Source organism: Ambystoma mexicanum, chromosome 14, assembly GCF_040938575.1.
Source record: "Ambystoma mexicanum isolate Mex_15411 chromosome 14, UKY_AmexF1_1, whole genome shotgun sequence".
NCBI classification, from domain to species: domain Eukaryota; kingdom Metazoa; phylum Chordata; class Amphibia; order Caudata; family Ambystomatidae; genus Ambystoma; species Ambystoma mexicanum.
In genome coordinates, this window is record NC_090940.1 from 177880779 (window position 1) to 177901508 (window position 20730).

General features: G+C 47.5%; 1 long non-coding RNA gene across 1 annotated transcript in view; it reads right to left on the minus strand.

The window, feature by feature from the left end:
* Positions 1–335: 335 nt before the first annotated feature.
* The window catches only part of LOC138527584 (uncharacterized), a 109136-nt gene continuing 88741 nt past the window's right edge, over positions 336–20730 (minus strand). The window contains exon 2 of the long non-coding RNA XR_011283953.1: positions 336–792. This is a non-coding gene — a long non-coding RNA (uncharacterized lncRNA). The remainder of the gene's footprint in view (positions 793–20730) is intronic.

Sequence of the window (20730 nt, forward strand, 5' to 3'; positions counted from 1 at the left end):
GCATGTGGGGAGGGAGTAGTTGGGAAAGGGTTGTGGGGGTAGTGGGGGAGTGGATGGTGGGGGAGTGGGTGGTGGGGAGGGGGTGTTTGGGTAATGGGGGAGGGGATGGTGGGGAGGAGTTGTAGGGGTAAGGGGGGAGGGTGTGTGGGTAATGGGGGAGGTGTGGTGGTGATGTGGGTTTGGGGGCAAGGGGGAGGGGGTGTGGGGGTTATGGGGGAGGGGTTGATGGGTCAGTACAACAGGATATTAGTGTTAGGCAATGTAATTCACATCTGTACATAGTTTATCCTTATGCAATATACCTGGTGTTTCGAACAAACATGACTGGACATTGCTTATTCAGTGTGAGCCTATTTAATCATGTACAGTATTCAGTGCCCAGTGTGACCCATGCCCAGTGCTGTGTCTTTAACAGTCCATCAAAAGTAGTGTTCAATTAATTCTTGCTGTGTGGCACGTCCATCATTTCCATTGTGGCGCGGAGCATTTCCTACATCTTCTTCATCCTATGGTGGCATCATGTCCATGTCAGGGGGGAGGGAGACGTTGTGCCAGATGCACATGTTGTGTAGCATGGCACATAGCAGCACGATTTTGTCCACCTTCTCTGGCCCGTAAATGAGGGCTCCTCCCGACCTGCAGAGGCAGCGGAACCTGGCCTTCAACAGGCCAAACGTCTGCTCGATGGTGCAGCGAGTGCGTACATGTGCACGTTTGTAGGCCTCTTCGTGCCTGTTGTGTGGTTGTCTGATGGAGGTCATGAACCATGCCATCATGGGATAACGGCATCACCTGCATGGGAGCAAGAGAAAGGGTACTTGTGATTTATTTGGTCATTCCATGTTGGCACTGCCTGTACAGTGTACATTTGAAAATGCAACTTAGCACAGGGATTCATGACTGTACGTGGCATGTGTCATTGGCTATGAACCCGGTAAGTGAACCTATGGCTGATCCATGGGTAGCAGGGAGATGGATGCAGTTCCTGTCACATGGCCCATCCACTGTGAACCTGCACTCTCAGAAATCAAGTACATCTGACGACAATAGACTTAGTTCTCATTGATGTGTTATCAATGGAAATGGACTGTGCCTATACAGTGGCAACGTACACATTTGCCTAATTTGCTTTTGTAATACAGTGGTCTTCCCGGTATGCAATCAACATATACAGGTCTTCACGTACATATCCATCGATACCTTCAACCAAATGACCAGGTAAGATATCCATTGGTAGTATGTGTCACGGGTGAAGGGTTATGTTACAAGAATATGGCTGGGTGGGTGTTTGCATGGTGGAATGAAGCTACATTGGTTGATGTCGGCACCTCCCAATCATGTATTGGTGGGAATCAAGATTTGTGGCATTTTTGAATTTCAGACTTGACCCATTCAACTTGAAGGTGTCCCTTAAGATGAGATGAGGGGCGTACTGACCTGCGGTGTACCTGTGGACTGTGAGTGCAGTCACTATTTTATTTAGTGTGGCAGATGGTTTTCTCTCTGGCTGCGCATCATGACTTGTGCATTGCTTTACTGTGTTCATGTATTTTATGCATTGTCACTTCAGAGTGGTGCATTGTGGTACATGCGGTTTTTGTTTTGTGATGATCCTAATACATATGCTGATTTGAGCACTGTGTCTGTTAAATACATGGAGACACGACTGTGAAGGCCTTGCACTTCGGCATGCATTCACTGTGTTGCACATTCTGTTAAATCTACATAAGTCAAAGTTCAAGGCACCCAGAACTCTGTGTCTGGTCTTGTTCCATTCAATGTGTGAGGTTTGATGTTGTGCAGGTTTGGAATGATGAGGTTGCTTGGTATAATTCCTCATCTACCTTAGCCTTCTATTGGCCTATCCAGTCTCTGTGCACTTCAGTGGATACTTGGTAATGGTTAGGGGAATTTGCAGGTGTGATGATGGATTCATGCATGCAGTGTGCACATCTGCTCTTCATGCATGCCATGCTATGCTATGTTTGGACACCCCTCGTGGCCCTGTGGTTAGACTCACCCAGCAGACAGGTTGCCTATGCTGTTAACTGCCCAGCCAATTCAACACCCCTCATGGCCATGTGGTTAGACTCACCCAGAAGACAGGTTGCCTATGCTGTTAACTCCCCCCACCCCAATTCAACACCCCTCATGGCCCTGTGGTTAGACTCACCCAGCAGGCAGGTTGCCTATGCTGTTAACTGCCCCCCCCCAATTCAACACCCCTCATGGTCCTGTGGTTAGACTCACCCAGCAGACAGGTTGCCTATGCTGTTAACCACCCCCCCCCCCCAATTCAACAGGCCTCATGGCCCTGTGGTTAGACTCACCCAGCAGACAGGTTGCCTATGCTGTTAAACTCCCCCCCCCCCCAATTCAACAGGCCTCATGGCCCTGTGGTTAGACTCACCCAACAGCCAGGTACGATGCCCAGCGTGTCGTGCCATGTAGCAGGCAGCGTGGAGTTGTGCAGCACCATGCAGTCATGTGTGGAGCCAGGGAATCTTGCACAGCAATGTGTGATTATTTTGAAGGCATTGCACACCATCTGTACATTGAGGGAATGGTACAGCTTCCTGTTGCGGTACACTACCTCCACAGCATGCCAGACAACCAGCTCCACATGTGTACAGTCGAGTGCACCTATTACATTAGGCATGCCTGCAAGTGCATGGAATGCTATTTTGGTTGCATTCACCTCCTCTGCAGTCCCTGGTAAGCTAGTGTCACGTACGTGGGACAGGAGTGCATCTAGCACCTGGGTGAGCACACGGGAGAAACAGGGTTGGAAGATGCCATGCAGCTGACCCACTGTGTGCCGATAAATGCCTGTGGTAAGGACGTGTAGCGCACACACTACCTTCAGCAAGAGGGGGGTGGCTGTCCGGATATTGCTTAGGCTCACCAGGTCTTCATTTATGAGGTCAACTATAGTGGTGATGATGTCCCTGTCCTGCCGGTACAGGGTGTGGATCTGAGCGGGGGTGAGATTGAATGGGGTGGCCCTTAGGCAAGGGATTGGTGGCTGCCTGCGGGGTACAACCGCCTGCACATTGGGTATCTGCTGGCCCATGATGGCCCTCCTTCTCCTCCTGCGCCTCCATGGCATCCTCTGGCACACTGCCTCCTTAATGAGTAGCTGTGAAGGCATGTCCTCCAGCTCCAGTACTGCTAGTGCTAATGGTAGCATTGTGGATTTGGAGGGGGGGTGGTGTGTGGGAGTGGTCCTTTTGTGCTCTGCAACAGCCCATTGCCTCCACCTGCGCTGATTGTGTGCACCTGTGGCAGGTTTCTACACACCAGATTCCTATTAACGCCTGGTCCGCGATGCCAGTGTTTCCCGCATCATTGTATCCATTATTACCGGCATGTCCATGCCAGTGGTTGCATGTCTGTGCGCCTCTTAATGTGGACTTACTTGCAGCATGCTGGTGTCACTGGCATGGCTGCCGTGTGTCAACGCTGATACTGGCAACGGTATGGCCGGACACGGCGGGCCCCTGCTGATGCTGGCAACACTGGCATAGTGACTCGGACTACTATGGTCCGGTAAAAGATGCTGGTACGGTAATACCGGCAACAATATTACCGGAACGGCATACTTGTAATGAGGCCCTATGTTTCCAAAATCATGGCAAGAACCATGTGGGATATAACAAAGAATGCAAAGCCACATTTGATGTTCCTGGGATGAGAGAAGGGACAGCCGTCCTTAGGGATCGATATTGGTCTTGTGGATCTAGAGCCTATATGAAGTTACCCAAGGATTGGGGCAGAGTGTGTTCCCTGGTGCTCATCCATGTTCCAGCATAAGTGATTCCTCAGAGCGATCTAAACATTGGTGAATTTCCAAAGGTGGATGACCATTTGAGAAAAAGAAGATCGCTTGAACTTCTCCAACGGACACAAAGAGAAAGTTATTTCTCATCCAAGTCGATAACAGCGTATGATACCATTCATGGGGAGCCCAATTTGTTCAGGAAGCCGGCTATGATAGTGACAGCTATTTTCATGCCTGGGATCCAAACAGTGGCGAATGCCAAATGGTTGCAAATTACCAGATGGGAGCTTTTGCAGACAATCAATCCTACCATAAAAGGATTCAACGCTATCAAAGAAGAGCTGAGGGTCATACGACTGATGACCCTCCAGAATAGATATGTCCTTGATATGATCACAGCGATGGAAGGAAGAGTTTGCGCCAAAATCGGGCCATCATGTTGCACATTTATACCTTCTGACGATTACCAGAATGGAACCTTGACAGAGGCCATAACGTTGTTGACAGAACTGCATGTCAAGATGGGAGATGAGACAGATGACATTGAAGATGACAGCCAGTTTGCCTCTTTGTTTTCATGGATTCCACAGTGGTTGGTGAATATATTCAAGGTTCTTGGAGTAATACTGGTGCTAGTAATGTTTGGATTCTGTATGGTCAGGATGATGATTGCCCAATGCAAGAAAACAACAAAGAAAGTGGTAGGGATGAAGATCATGATCGATGTCCAACCGGAACCAAACACCAAGGAGCTGACTGATGATGACATTGGAAAATACATAGGGGCTAGCATCATAGCACCCAAAGGAACCAAGTTTCTGTACCCAAAGAATCATAAGAAGTACATGGGACGATGGGTCCATTGTACCCCGAATGGACAATGTAACTACATGACCTGGAGTGTAGATGAACATGTCAAATCAGCAGGCACCCTGAGGGGGCGGATGAAGATATGGACAGCAAAGAAACACTTTTTCAAGAGAAAATACCAGTATGGAAAGGATAGAGGAGGTGGTCGAGGACTCGACAGAGGGGGGGGGGGTGAAGAGGAGCAGCTGCATGCCTCTGCAGGAAACCCTGTCCCCCTACCTCCAATATGCTGGAAACCAGAGTTGTGGCGTGTTTGACACCTGCAGTTGTGCCAATACCGCAGCGTGTGTTTGAGAGAAGATACCCATTTAGACAACCCTGCCGAATGTATCCCCGAAGTGAGACAACCTAAAGGAGGAACTCCCTGAAGGAATATGAGATGGAGCATAGAAAATAAGCCAGTGATGTCACAAAAGAGTATGTACAATGTCCTAAAATACTGGCTGAATAAGATGTATAGATCCTGAAGGGACTAAAGATGAAGTAAAAAATCAAGTGAGCTTTTAAATGCAAAAGAAAGAGGATTACACTTGCACAAAGTGCTGCAGAAAATCAACTGTTCAATAATTGTACAGATGCTGAAACGCAAGTAGACTAAGTCATCATAGAAGCTGGCTATACGTAGTGAATAGAATGCAGGTGAAGCCGCCATTGTATATAAGCTGGACATTGGTATCATGAATTTAGTAAACCAGGACCCATGAAGAGGGAAGGGAAAAGTGTGTCGCAGCAAGAATATGCAAAATCGTGGAGCTGCAAGACGAGCATGTCAGGCCAGGAGTCAAGACTGAAGCAGCCAAGGTCAGCTATCTATTCTGGAAAGGAGCGAAAGTGCGAAGAATGAATCATCCCTTGTTAAGGTGCTGTAACGCTCACCTGATTCCCGTAGAGGCGCCGGTCTTGACTGGGCGTATACCGTATCTTCAAAGGTGATGTGTAACCCACGGCTGGCTCTTTGGGCTGGACCTCTGTGCACTGTATGTCTGGCTCGAAGGGTAAGATGTCTGCAGATAGAAAATGTGGGATTAATGAACTGGGTTATTGAATGTCTCTCTCTTCTTCCCTTTCTCTTCTCCTGTAGAACCCCAAAGGTTAACGCTCTCACCTTAGGTAAGTGAACGCTGTGCTCTCCATCTGCCTCGAGGCAGGGTGCTGTAACCAGTTTCTTCACTGGATAAGGGGAGCAGGCCTCTTGACTTCAGAGGACTGCTGTCCGTCGTTTACTGCACGAACGGTAAGTTGTAACGATGCGCTCTAACTGTCTTTTTATTTTGCAGGTACAAGTTCGGGGCGGCTGCAGGGTGCCGGAATACCCACTGGGTTAGATGTGGAAAGGAGTAATGGCACGTGAGTATTAAAGTTCCCCAATGTCTTTAAACGCACCTTGTTTTGTCTTTCAGATGCGGGATGCAGCGCTGAAGGCCTCCGGAGCGTGCGAAGAGTTGGTAAGCTTTTGTCTTTCAGATGCCGGAATGCAGTGTGAAGACCTCCGGAGCGCACGAAGAGTAGGTAAGCCTTTGTCTTTCAGATGCCGGAATGCAGCGCGAGGCGTTGGTGACAGCCGATGGACCAGGTAAGTGAAGAGCTGTCACTGAAGACCGTAATGTTAACCTGTTCTTTCTTGTCTTTATAGGTGTTGCTGAAGACTGGATTCAGGATGGTAAGCCTTTTTCCTTAGGCCCAGGATCAGATGCAGAAGACACGATGAGCGTTCTGCTGCTGAGGATGCAGAATAACGCAAAGCAAGATTCATCCATCGGGTGTGGTTTAAATAGCCTCCTGTAGTGCTTAGGTGTCTCCTTCCACAGCCACGCCTAGGTAAGAAAAGAGTTCCTGCTTTCCAGAAGAGTTCCAGTGTTCTGAATCTAGGGAGTGGCTCCTGCCCCACCCAACAGGAAAAGTAGTTCCAAACAGAAGAGGATCAGAGACTCAACTGGCAGGCAAGTAAGCAGCATGGTCTGCTGCAGGTAAGTCCACCCAAGCATTATGAGCCCGGCGCTTCCAGCGCTGGGACTGGGCATATTTATGAGCCTGGTGCCACTGGCGCCAGGACTGGGTCCAAAAGGTCCCAATTGGGACTGGTTGGCACTCGGAAACTGGGTTATGGATCTGCTTCCAAGGGAGTTGGGAAAACCCTGACCTTTTGGAAGCAGAGATCATGACAGTACCCCCCTCAAGGCCCCTCCCAAACCGGGCTTCTCCGGGGGTTTTGGCTTGTCACGAAATGTTCGATGAAATTTTTTGATTAGGCGAGGAACGTGGACATATTCAGCAGGTTCCCAGAATCTCTCTTGGGGGCCGTAGCCTTTCCAGTCAATTAAGTAGAATAGTTTAGATTTGGAGATCTTGGAGTCCAGAATGCTTTTGACTTCAAACTCGAGTTCTCCATCAACTAGGATAGGTTTTGGAGATTTGGTTAGCCGGGTTTGAGGTTGCACGGGTTTTAATAGAGAGACGTGGAAGACCGGATGTATCTTCATGTGCGGGGGCAAGTCCAACTTGACCGCTACTGGGTTTACTAGGGTAGTGATGGAATAGGGACCAAGGTATCTTGGGTTGAATGTGCGTGGCCCTTTTAGAGGTAGATATTTGGTGGATAACCAGACTTGATCCCCTACTTGATATTGAGGGGCTTCCTTCCGATGTTGATCTGCTCCTTTCTTGTATTGTTCTTTAGCCCTTTGAAGGTGAGAAACAGCTTCCTTAATGGCTTGGGTGATTGTAGAATGCAGGTAGTCTACTGCTGGTGTTTCAAGATCTTGGAGGGGATCCAACTCCGAGGTTCGAGGGTGACTGCCGTACAAAAGAAAAAACAGGGTTTTCCCAGTTCCCGAATGGACAGAGTTATTGTAGGCATATTCGGCTATCCAAAGGATGTCTTTCCAAGTTTTTTCAGTTTGTTGCAGCATGCAGCGTAAATACTGTTCCAGAGTTTGATTGGTCCTCTCGGTTTGCCCGTCGGTCTGAGGGTGGTGACTGGTCGATAGTCTCACATCAATTTGAGCCGACCGACAGCAACTTCGCCAAAAATGAGAAATAAATTGACTACCTCGATCCGAAATTAGAACCGAAGGAAAACCGTGCAGTCGGACGATGTTTTCGAGAAATTCTCGGGCCAGAGTTGCTGCTGTTGGCAAGCCTTTGAGCGGAATGAAATGCGCCATCTTGGAGAATAAGTCCACGATTACTAGAATCGTATTGTATCCGGAGCATGGAGGTAGATCGGTGATGAAGTCCATAGAAAGCGTATGCCAAGGGCGAGGTGGGATGTCAATAGGGCGTAAGAGGCCTGCTGGTCTTTCCTTTTGACTCTTGTTTTGGGCGCATACTCCACAGGACATTATAAAGTCTCTGATATCTTTTTTCCAAGACGGCCACCAGAAGTAGCGCTTGATCTTTTCTGAGGTCTTGGCCATACCGGGATGTCCTTCCATTAAAGAATCGTGATAACAAGAGATTACTTTTTTCTGTAAATCTGTGCTGGGTAGGTATAATCGTTCTTGGAAATACAATAAGTTGTCCTTTACTGCAAAGTCCTTTCCCTGCAGATGCCAATTCTGTATGTCTGCTGGAGTTACAAGTTGCCTGGCTTTATCCTTAACTTCCTCTATGGATTCTGTGGCGATAACACCCAGAATTCTTTGTTCGGGAATGATTGGTACAGGTTTAGGGTTGATCAAGTGTTCTTCCACTCCCATCCGAGAAAGGGCATCAGCTTTACCGTTTTTTGTACCAGGTCGGTAGGTAATTATGAAGTCAAACTCGGCAAAGAATAATGCCCAACGGAGTTGTCTAGAGGATTGGGCTTTTGCGGTTTTCAAATATTGCAGGTTTCGGTGATCCGTAATCACAGTAACGGTGTGTCGGGCCCCCAGCAGATAATGCCGCCAAGCCTTAAAGGCAGACTTGATAGCCAGAAGTTCCTTGTCAGTAATCGTGTAATTGATTTCAGGAGGCGAGAATTTGCGGGACCAAAATGCCACAGGATGCAACTGATTGGTTACCGGGTCCTTTTGTGATAGAACTGCCCCCATGGCAAGGCTTGAAGCATCAGTTTCCACGATGTAGGGGAGTTCGGGGCGAGGGTGTTTTAAGATTGGTGCAGAGATAAATTTAGTGTTCAAATCCTGGAAAGCTTGTTCCGCCTCGGTAGACCATTCAAAACGTTTGTTTTAGGCAGTGATGGGCTGGACTATTCGAGAGAATTCGGGGATAAACCTGCGGTAAAAGTTAGCGAAGCCTAACATGCTTTGCACACCTTTTACGGAGGATGGTGATGGCCATTTGAGAACTGCATCGACCTTCTTTGAATCCATACGCACTCCGCCAGGTGATAATATGAATCCCAAGAATTCAACTTCAGTCACGTTGAAAACACATTTTTCCAACTTAGCGAAAAGTTTGTGTTGACGCAATCTTTCGAGGACCATTTTCACGTGTTTCCGATGTTCAGATTCCGATGAAGAATAAACGAGGATGTCGTCAATGTAAACAACAACACACACATCTATGAGCTCTCTGAGGACATTGTTCATAAAATATTGAAAGGCGGCCGGGGCATTACAAAGTCCGAAGGGCATGAACTGATATTCAAATAGCCCATACTTGGTGCGGAAGGCCGTCTTCCATTCATCGCCCTCTTTTACTCGTACCAAGTGGTAAGCTCCTCTAAGATCCAGCTTTGTATATATGCATGCTTTTCTGACTTGGTCCAGGAGTTCAGGGATCAAAGGTAACGGATATCTATTCTTAACGGTGATCTGGTTCAGGGAGCGATAATCTATACAAGTTCTAAGGTCTCCTTCCTTTTTTGGAACGAAGAACAAAGCTGAAGAAGCAGGGGACTTGGAAGGACGTATAAACCCATTTGCCAGGTATTGATCCAGGTATTGTCGAAGGTGAAGGTTCTCAGGCTCGGTGAGGGCATAAATTCTACTACAAGGAGGAGTAGATCCAGGTATCAGGTCGATCTGGCAGACATAAGACCTATGAGGCGGTAGAGAGTTAGCCTGATCCTTCCGGAAAACATCTTGGTATTCTAGGTATTCGGGAGGTAACTGGGGAGTCTCTGAAGAAATTGCTGCCAGTGCAACACCAGGTGGAGAGTGACAAGTAGAGAAACATTCTGGAAACTGGACCGTTCTTGCTCGCCAATCGATCAGAGGATTGTGTTTCTCTAACCAAGGTATTCCTAGAATAATCTGAAACTGAGGGGCCTTGATCACATCGAACACGATCTTCTCATGGTGTCCATCTTGACTTACTAGCGTCACTTCTTGAGTGGTATGCGTTACTGGCCCGGAGGCTATCTCCGTACCATCCACCGTAGTAATGACGTCCTTTACAGCCTTGGGACAAAGAGTTAGATTCATCCTCAAAACCATTTCATGATCCACATAATTGCCAATGGCACCGCTGTCGACGTAAGCTTCAATTGCATGTAATCGATCCGGATTATCAGGGCTAATGAGGACCATAGGTATCACGAAATGCGAGGTCACGGAACTGGTTTTCACGCTCGGCAAGAGGACCTCTATTCTTGTCGGGCGAGGTCGTTTCCCTGCTCAGAGTTTGTAACTTTGGTAACTGCAGCTCCTACTGCCTTATTGGCAGGTTTCACCGGACAGTCTCGAAGAAAGTGCCCTGAGTTTCCGCAATAGAGGCATAATTGCAACTGTTTTTTCCTTTCCCGCTCCTTTTGTGTTAGAGGACCTTTCAGATCCCCTATTTGCATGGGTTCCCCGGAGTCTACTCCTTTGGAAGGAGTTGGCGGTTTGGAAAATACTCGAGCATCAAACTTGGAACGATCGGCCTTCCTGTTCTGCAGTCTGTGATCTATTTGAACGACTAAGTCTATATAGTCCGAACAATCTTGTGGGGGATTCACTACTTGGGCTAACACATCTTTGAGCTCTCCGCGTAGGCCTCTATAAAACAGCGTAATCCTTTTGTCCTCAGGCCAGAGAGTTTCCACTATCAGTCTGTTGAAAGACGCAATATAAGCCAAAAGGTCTTGATTACCTTGTCGCAACGAAAGAAGCTCATTGTCCAAGGCCTGCCCCTGTGAATGTCTTGCGAACAGTTTTTCCATACTGAGCTGAAAAGCTTGAAAATTATGGAGGACCGGATCATCTAAATTTACTAGAGGGATCGACCAGTCTACCGCATTGCCACTAAGGTACGAAAGCACGAAAGCTACTTTAGCTTGATCATTTGGAAAGGCTGCTGGCCGGCATAAGAAATGCAACCGGCACTGATTGATAAATACTGCAAACCTCTTTGGGTCACCAGAAAATCGTTCGGGCGGAGCCAGAGGTACATACCCAGGTAGGTTGATCTGCACTGGATTCATAGAGGATGTAGAAGGAAGATTTCCCCCAGATGCGGGTAACGGGGTCTGTCCGGCTTGTGACTGTAGCAATTGTCTAGCGAGATCATCTGTTCGCTCCTTGGAAATAATCAGTTCCCTTCTTAGAGCGTTCGTTTCCTGACGGGCTGCATGCACTTCTGCCCTTAGTTCCCCAAGTAACTGGGCTAGCTGGTCGGTATCCGAGGTTTCCATAGCGCCTGGACGGGAGTTTTGTGGTAGGCTTTGCGTTCTGTAACGCTCACCTGATTCCCGTAGAGGCGCCGGTCTTGACTGGGCGTATACCGTATCTTCAAAGGTGATGTGTAACCCACGGCTGGCTCTTTGGGCTGGACCTCTGTGCACTGTATGTCTGGCTCGAAGGGTAAGATGTCTGCAGATAGAAAATGTGGGATTAATGAACTGGGTTATTGAATGTCTCTCTCTTCTTCCCTTTCTCTTCTCCTGTAGAACCCCAAAGGTTAACGCTCTCACCTTAGGCAAGTGAACGCCGTGCTCTCCATCTGCCTCGAGGCAGGGTGCTGTAACCAGTTTCTTCACTGGATAAGGGGAGCAGGCCTCTTGACTTCAGAGGACTGCTGTCCGTCGTTTGCTGCACGAACGGTAAGTTTCGAGTAATTCTAATGTCTTTAAAGTCTTTAGTAATGATGTCTCTTGTTTTGCAGGGTTCCGGCGATGGCGGATGGCGGGCTGAAGTGAGTTGAAGATGGAGCCCGTGTGATGAATAGAAGCGCCTGGAAGCACGTAAGTAAGCGCTTGTTGCCTGCTTCACGATGCGCTCTAACTGTCTTTTTATTTTGCAGGTACAAGTTCGGGGCGGCTGCAGGGTGCCGGAATACCCACTGGGTTAGATGTGGAAAGGAGTAATGGCACGTGAGTATTAAAGTTCCCCAATGTCTTTAAACGCACCTTGTTTTGTCTTTCAGATGCGGGATGCAGCGCCGAAGGCCTCCGGAGCGTGCAAAGAGTTGGTAAGCTTTTGTCTTTCAGATGCCGGAATGCAGTGTGAAGACCTCCGGAGCGCACGAAGAGTAGGTAAGCCTTTGTCTTTCAGATGCCGGAATGCAGCGCGAGGCGTTGGTGACAGCCGATGGACCAGGTAAGTGAAGAGCTGTCACTGAAGACCGTAATGCTAACCTGTTCTTTCTTGTCTTTATAGGTGTTGCCGAAGACTGGATTCAGGATGGTAAGCCTTTTTCCTTAGGCCCAGGATCAGATGCAGAAGACACGATGAGCGTTCTGCTGCTGAGGATGCAGAATAACGCAAAGCAAGATTCATCCATCGGGTGTGGTTTAAATAGCCTCCTGTAGTGCTTAGGTGTCTCCTTCCACAGCCACGCCTAGGTAAGAAAAGAGTTCCTGCTTTCCAGAAGAGTTCCAGTGTTCTGAATCTAGGGAGTGGCTCCTGCCCCACCCAACAGGAAAAGTAGTTCCAAACAGAAGAGGATCAGAGACTCAACTGGCAGGCAAGTAAGCAGCATGGTCTGCTGCAGGTAAGTCCACCCAAGCATTATGAGCCCGGCGCTTCCAGCGCTGGGACTGGGCATATTTATGAGCCTGGTGCCACTGGCGCCAGGACTGGGTCCAAAAGGTCCCAATTGGGACTGGTTGGCACTCGTAACCTGGGTTATGGATCTGCTTCCAAGGGAGTTGGGAAAACCCTGACCTTTTGGAAACAGAGATCATGACAGGTGCAAAGAAAGAACTCCAAGAGTGGCAAGTTTAATTCATTTAGAGCATTTAAAACCTGCAAAATGGACCAAATCATAGTCTCCTGTCACGTGAGCCAAGGATGAAAATAGAGTTTGGACTTGGAGTCCCAGAACACGATAGTGAGAGCTCTCGCTCCCATGTATTCTAAAGACAAGGATACTTTTGCAAGGCCAATTTCAAAGACAGTCTTCATGGCACAAGGCATGGGTGATGAGAGATGCTAGGCTAATTGGGTGGAGAGGTAGTGTCATGCCCCATCTCCTTGCCTGGGTCTGGGTTTAAGTGCTGCTAAGTGAACTGAATGTTCCAGACCTGGCACAAGCTTGCCAACCAATCGTAGTGGTCCACATAACGAAGGACCTTATAGTTTGAAAAACAATGAGAAACCGTGCATCTAATGTTTCTGAAGTTTACTTGTTTTAGAGGTAGCCATATGTTGTCCACCTGACAGTGGGCAGCCAGTTACAATCCTAGTTCCTGTAGAAAATATACTTAGATGCTCTCCTTAAGCCAATCTCGACCCTTAGTAGGTTTTTCATTATTGCCATGTAGTATGATGTCACCTCTGAGGTATTTTTAGTATAAAGTCTATGTTTTGTGAAAAGATCGATGAGAGAAATCGAGCATACATCCGTTGATGTTCGTTGTAACTCCCTGTTAGATAAGTGTTAATAAAACAGTACTTTGCCATCTTGCTGAGTTGGTTCAGTTATTTGGACTCAGGAATGTATCTGTGTGATCCCATCCATTACATATGCACGTTCCTAAAGGGCCCTGAGCTCACACATGTCCAGAAATATTGAGCCACTTAAAAAAGTGAATATCTTGAGTTTGGCTGAGGTGATCTTTGAGATTTTTGTGGCATGTATTATTTCAGCTTAAGAGGTATGTGTGCGTCAAATATCTTGAAAATCAAATGGGATGATTTTAGATAATGTTGGATAAATGGTCCATATTTTAACCTCAGTGGAACACCTGGTGCAAAATACAGGTTTTATTCAGCAATTGTTTTTGACATTAAAACGTTGATGAAAGTTGAAACTTTGCCAAATTGGTGTAACTGGACTGATTTTCCGAGGAAGAGCCAGAGTCCTGGCTGTCTTCCAAATGGCTCTCCTTATACGCTGGTTTGATACATTGAAATGATTATCCCACGCCGCTAGTCACTCTATTTAGGTTTCTAGTGCACCCCTCTCTCTATGTCATATGATCATTCCTTGGTCAAAGATTCAGATACTGGTGGAAGACTGGCCATGGAAGATTGAATTGCTTTTTATCCCCACAGGCACTCCTACCGTAGAGCACACTTCATGAGAAACAGTGGCATGATAAAAGCAGCTACACTGCTATGCCAAACTCCATTTCTGCAGAATGTCTGCTCATAGGATTAACGGTGTGCCTTACTCTCCTCTCAGTGCAGTCCGTAAGTCCTACGTAAGGTCCCATCTTTTAGTGGATGGTCGCAAAGGCATACAGAAACCGGAAATTACCTCTTAGAGAAGGTCCCATGTGTGAGTGGAGATGCAGGGAACCTTTAACTATTATTAACGTTAAGGTAATGTTACATATGCAAGCAAGAGTTGCGCGTCCGCGTTCCGGTTGACTAGGTCTATGCTACTATATCATCTGCATTGATTGATGGCAGAGAAGTAAACTGCCGTACCTCACCAACTCACCGGCACTGAGAGTGTGTCACCCACCTTAAGCAAATGTATAGACTCAAACACTCAGTATTCTAATCAGGTATGTCCCACTACAGGGTGAATGATTTTCCTTTTAAGTGGGAATATGATATATGTCGTTAAACAAAAAGAAAATCATCATAGAAATGTATTGCACACATGTACCCACATATTATTCTATAAAACAGGGAAGACTACACATCTACCTCAAAAAAAATAAGGAGATGGAGATCCAATCAAAAGGTAAAATATTTTATACAAAAAAGTAAAAAAACAATTTAATAATTCATACTTCAAATAAAATCACCTATTAAATCACAAAGACAAAAAATGTACACAAATTCCTAAATACAGAACACAAATAGACATATGATTGGTGCATGTCAATACATTTTAACATTCAGATAAAGCCAGTCGCAATGGCTGGACATGACACAGTGAGGGTAAAATACACCTATTCTTCGTTATGTCTAGATTGGCCCCAAACACACCACTAGACATCAATGGGCTCCCTCAGAAAAACCATTACAAACAATACATGTATTTCTTTATTTATGCTTTTGGTACAGCATGCTGAACCCTCAGGTATCTAGGCGCTAGTTACATTGAGTTGGAAATGTGTCAGTAGGAAAAACACAGGTGAAGTGGTCATTTCCAGGCGGGTACAGAGGCAGCGTCAGTTTAGTTAAAGAGCCACGGTTTCCAGTTTTTTGCGAAGGTCCAGTAGGACGGTTCTTTTCTGTGTGTGATGGGGAGGTTGTTCCACAGCTTAGCCCCTGTGACAGGGAAGCTGGATTATCCGGAAGACTTGCGATTTAACTTGGGTACTTTGAGGTAGTGGCAGTTCGCTGACCTCAACTGGTGAGTTGGGATGTATTTCTCAAAGCATTGGGAGCGCTATATCAGTGAAGTACTCATAAGGCATCGATGGGCTATGGAGAGAGATTTAAACTTGATTCTTTCTCGAATTGGTAGCCAGTTAGCGTTCTTTCTTGCTTCCGAAATGTGGTCTCATGATTAGTGGCCTGGGAAGACATTGATTTGTATGGTTTGCAGTTTGCACAAGTTTCTTTCGGAAGTGCCTGCAAAGAGGGCATTACAGTAATCGAGTCTCTATACGATGATAGCTCTGGCTATGGTAAGGCAGTTAGTAGATGAGAAGAAGGGTTTGATGGTGATGAGAGGTTTGGAGGTGTAAGCAGCAGATGAGGCAATGGCATTTAATGTGTTCTTACAGTGGCATGCTGGCATATATGTGGCACAGCCAGCATGCCAGTTGTGATCTTACATTGACAATACTGGCATAGATTGTTGGGCATTGGAAGCATTAAAACGTGTTTTACATGTCCGTGTGAGGTGCTGTATATATTTTTGAGACCAGTGTTTTCTTTGGACAAGGCTGCCATGAAAAGGAGTTGAAAAATACTCCCATTGACTGTTGGTGACCTGGTATCCATTGGTGGTTTTCATGAGTTCCACCACTGAATTGAATGTGAATTGCCTTCTCTAAAACTCAGGAAAAGCACCAAGTAAACCATCATTTAAATATATATATATATATATCTCGGTGGAGAAATTCACCAGCCACCTGCCCATGGAACTACTCCCTATCACGTGGCACTAAAGGGTGCATTCAAGTCGCAATGCGGGGAGCTTGTTGAAAGCTCTGCGCGAGAAGGCACGTGTTTCCGCCTGTTTTGAAAGCCTCCAGCGAAGCCTTTCTGCTGCGGCCATTGACCGCCTGCCCCCTGTCGTGGAGGGTTAGTGAGAAAGGAGTGTGGGATAGATGCCAGAACCCCAGCTTTGTGATACATGAGCTAAGAGGGAGCGTTTGGGATGGTGAAGCATCACACGAGTTAATCAAACCCCCACCCCTGTGCAGAAGATGAATTCGAGCACCGAAAGCTAAAAGAGGCATTCTTCCAAGTCCTGTTGGAAGAATGTAGAGGGAGAAGCGGCTTTCATCTCTGGGATGAAGGGGGACGGGGGTGTCCTGCTGCGCTCCTGTGCTTGGAACGGAGATAGGAGAAGGCTGGGCAACGAAAGATCCTATGGAACAGTCGGCCTGATGCCTGTGAAAAGTGGGAGATTTAAGGACTCTGGCTGGTTACTCCGGAAGGCAGGTGGGGTTGGGCCAGTGTCAGTCATATGCCAGGAGTGCCCGGCATGAGGACAGCTCTACCCCAGCATTACCAGCCTTTCGGGGGTTGTGGGCGGTAGTGCCTACTACTCTACCATCAATGTTACTAAGAGGCCAGAGTATGGCCCCAGCTGGTTTGTTTGCCTCCCGATTCACAACGTGTCCTTTCCTGTGCTCGTGTACAGGCTGCAGCAGGTGTAACGCGCCCAGCCCCCTGGGTTGTCCCCATCCTGGAGCAGCAAAGGCCTTAACCTCTAGTGCTGCATGAAAACCGGATGCAATGAGTGGGTAACATTGACAGGCGAATTGCAATTGTGCAACCACAAATGCAGCGATGTTTGCCCTTTTGTGCATGTGGATACGAATCCACACGACATGCTTGTGCAAATAAGGATGGGGAATCCTAAGCAATGAAGCAGCCTCCCAGAATAGCTAAGAGAACCCGATGAGCTAAGTGTCCAGGATGTGAGGTATGCACATGGCACATTAACCCAGTGAGCTATATTATTTGACCCTTGGTTTTTATAATAACAATGTGTTTTGTTACAGCGCTTTAATCTAAACCACTCTACATACATTGCTATTATTACCCAATTCCTACTCATTTATCGACCTCGGAAGGATGAAAGGGTGAGGTGGCCGTGCTGGGATTCGCACCTGCTACCTGCAGATCAAACACAGATCACTGCAACGAGTGTTTAACCCGCTGAGCCATCTTACCTGCGACCACCTGTACAGGCCTGTGCAATAAGGACAATAACCCACGGAACAGTGATTCTGCGATATGAAACTGACCACACAGGAAGCAGTTACAGATTAACCAATAGCAGGGTCGGACTGGGACAAGAAATGGGCCTGGATACCTCTAAAAAAGTGGCCCTCACCTAAAAAAAGTGGCCCTCAAACCCTCATTCGAGAATTATGCCAATTCAAAACTTTACCGAAAATGCTACTTATGGGGGGTTAATGGTGTTTGTTGCATGTAATGTTTTGTGTAAACACTTGAGAAAAAGTGATAACATTCCTTGTACATTGCCCCTGCATTTGATAATGATTTGTTATGTAAATATCACGTTTGCCCAAGCACTGTACATAGAACATATTTACATACTATCATTCCCAACCAATGTAGTTGGTACTCATTTTATCAACCTCTGATTAATGAAAGGCTGAGTTGGCCTTGCCTGGATTTGAACCTGCTACCTGCAGATCATGCATAGATCGCAGCAGCGCCAGCGAGCGCTCAATCCGCTGGTCTATATTACTGGAGTAAGCTAGGAGGAGCAAGCAGTTTCTTCCTTCTTCCCTCCCATCATCCATCACTCCCTTATCCCGCCCTCTTGATATTCTTCTTACTTTTTTCTTTTGTTCCTTCATTTATTCCTGCTTTCCCTTCCATTCTCTCTCCTTTCTTTCATGGGCATCTTTCCTCTCCTCCTTTTCTTCCTCTCTCACATACTTTCCTGTCTCCCTACCATCTTTTCTCTTAATTTTTCCCCCATCCTTCTACCCTCCTTGTTTTGGACTTTTCTGCCATTCCTCCTTATTTCTTTCCTTCCTCACTCTCTTTAATTCCTACCACATTGATAAGCAGTTAAAGATACATTATTGTGCATGGGTCAACAGACTAGGGCGCACTCAAGTCGAGTGCAATGGTGGGCTCTGCAGCATTCTTGAATCACAGCTGATACCAAAGGGCGGCTGCATCAACAAGCCCTTAGTCGAGACAGCATGAGCGTGCGATAAATCCATGTTGATACAGAAGCATTTAATCGAAGCATGCATGAACCCCACATCTGGGTCTGTCTAGGTATAGATATCTCACAGGATTAGGGGCCAGCATTTACAATGTTTGTACGATATGGCTTTTATAACGCGCCTATACACAAGTGTTTCAAGGCGGGACGAGATAAGGGAGGGGAAACAGAGGGAAGACTGAGACAACGATCCTACTAGGCCAGGTGATTTTGAGATTGCGCAAGTGCAGGGCATTGGGAAGAGGAAAAGTGCAGGGGGAAAGGGGGGCAGTGCAGTACATAGGATAACAGTAATATAAAGATAATAAATAAGTGCAGACATCAGGTGTCAAGTGCTAGTAGGTGCTGTAGGAATACAGAAACAGTCCCCGAGTGCAAGGGTTGCCAGGGGGACAGTGCAGGTGTGCAACTGGCGGATGGGGGTGAACCTGGGCACGAGATCAGAGGGTAGCCAGGTAACCAGTGCAGTATAAGATTCAGCCAGGAGATCAGCAAGGGAGAGAAGGAAAGAAAGCAGAATCAAAGAGGAAGGTCTTGAGGTGCTTCCGGAACCAGAGATGGTTCTCCTCAAGTTTCAGAGAGGCAGGGAGGCTGTTCCAGAGGGAGGCGCCAGCAGAAGAAAGAGTTCTACCACCAACTCTCTGCTTGGAGAAGCGACTAACCCTGAGGGAGTTGGAGGTGGATGAGCGAAGAGCTCGAGAAGGAAGATATTTAGGAAGAGAGAGTTGAAGGTATTGAGGTCCCAGGCTCCAGAAGGCCTTGTGGCCAATGCAGAGGGTTTTGAACTTAATCCTCGCTGCCACTGGGAGCCAGTGCAGAGATTTCAGTCCTGGAGAGATACGATCCCTGGCCTTGAGGCCAAGGATAAGTCTTGCAGTCCGGTTTTGGATGAGTTGCAGAGGGCGGAGAGTAGAGCCAGGCAGATTTAGAAAGAGGCTGTTGCAGTAGTCCAGCCTAGAGAGAACCAAAGCTCTGGAAACAGTGAGCTTCTGGGGGAAGGAGAGGAAAGGAAGAATACCTCTGAGGAGGTGAAGTTGGTAGTGTGACTTCTTAGAGACGTCCGAGATGTGAGGAGAGAAGGAAAGTGTGGAGTCAAAGATGACACTGAGGTTTTTAGCCTTACAGGTGAGAGCAGGAAGAGGGCTAGGGAGTGACAGGAAAGAAGGGAGCAGGTGTGCCGATGAGGAGAATCTCGGTCTTACTGGAATTAAGGCAGAGATCATTGGTGGCACACCACTCCTGGATGGCGGACAGACAATAAGAGATGACAGAAGGAGAAGAGGTGGCTGGAGGGAGCCTGAAAATTCACTGAGTATCATTTGCATATCACTGAAAGTTGGGGCAGAGAGCAGCGATGCGGTGGGCAGGAAGTGCCAAGTATTGGTTGAACAGCCAGGGAGAGAGGTTAGACCCCTGGGGAACACCACAGATGGAGATAGAGGAGAGGAAGGACCCAAGTTGGACCTGGGAGGGTCGATCGGAGAGGAAGGAGGTCAGCCAAGCCAGGGCCTGATCAGTGATACCCAGGTTATCACGGAGACGGTTGAGCAGGATGGCATGGTTGACCGTGTCAAAGGCAGAAGAGAGATCAAGTAAGATGAGGACACAAGGGGTTTTGGAATCGAGGTTGGAGAGCAGGTCTTCACGGATGTTCAGAAGAGTAGTTTCCATGCGTCTGGCAGCTCTGAAGCCAGACTGATGGTCATGGAAACAGCCAACAGATTCAGAGTGAAGATTAAGCTGGGAGATGGCCAGCTTTTCCAGGCGTTTGCCCAGGAAAGCAGTGATGGAGATTGGACGATAGTTAGCCAGGCAGGAAGGGTCGGCAGAAGGTTTCTTAAGAAGAGGGTGCACAAGGAAGTGCTTCAGGGGGAGGGGAACACTCCAGTGGTGAAGGAGTGATTGCAGAAATCGGCTAGAGCAGGAGCCAGGGTGTCAATGTGGTCCTTGATGGTTTTGGAGAAACAGGGGTGAACCTGTTTCGATGACACTTTCATAGATCAGACTTGTCTAGAAACCTTGTCTTAGAAGAACAGGGGAAAGGCAGAGAAGCAGGGAGGAGAGGTGGCCGAAGAAGGGCCAGAGGAGGAGCAGGCAGTAGAAGGAGGAGGAGGAGAGGAAGCGAGAGAAGACAGGATGTCCTGAGTTTTAGAGATGAAATGAAAAGCCAGGGCCGTGCAAAGGTCCTGGGAGAGGACAGGAGAGGTAGAGACTGCAGCAGGATTGGCCAGCTTCTTGCAGATTTTAAAGAGTTTGGCCAAGTTGTTAGATGCAGCGGAGATGCAGGCTTGGATGAGGGCTCTCTTCTTGGTGTGGACAGAGATCCGGTATTGCCTTTGGAGCAGAGAGAAGGCCAGTTTGTCAGAGGATGTGCAGGAAGCACGCCATTTCCTCTCAGCCACCATGCACTTGCGTTTAAG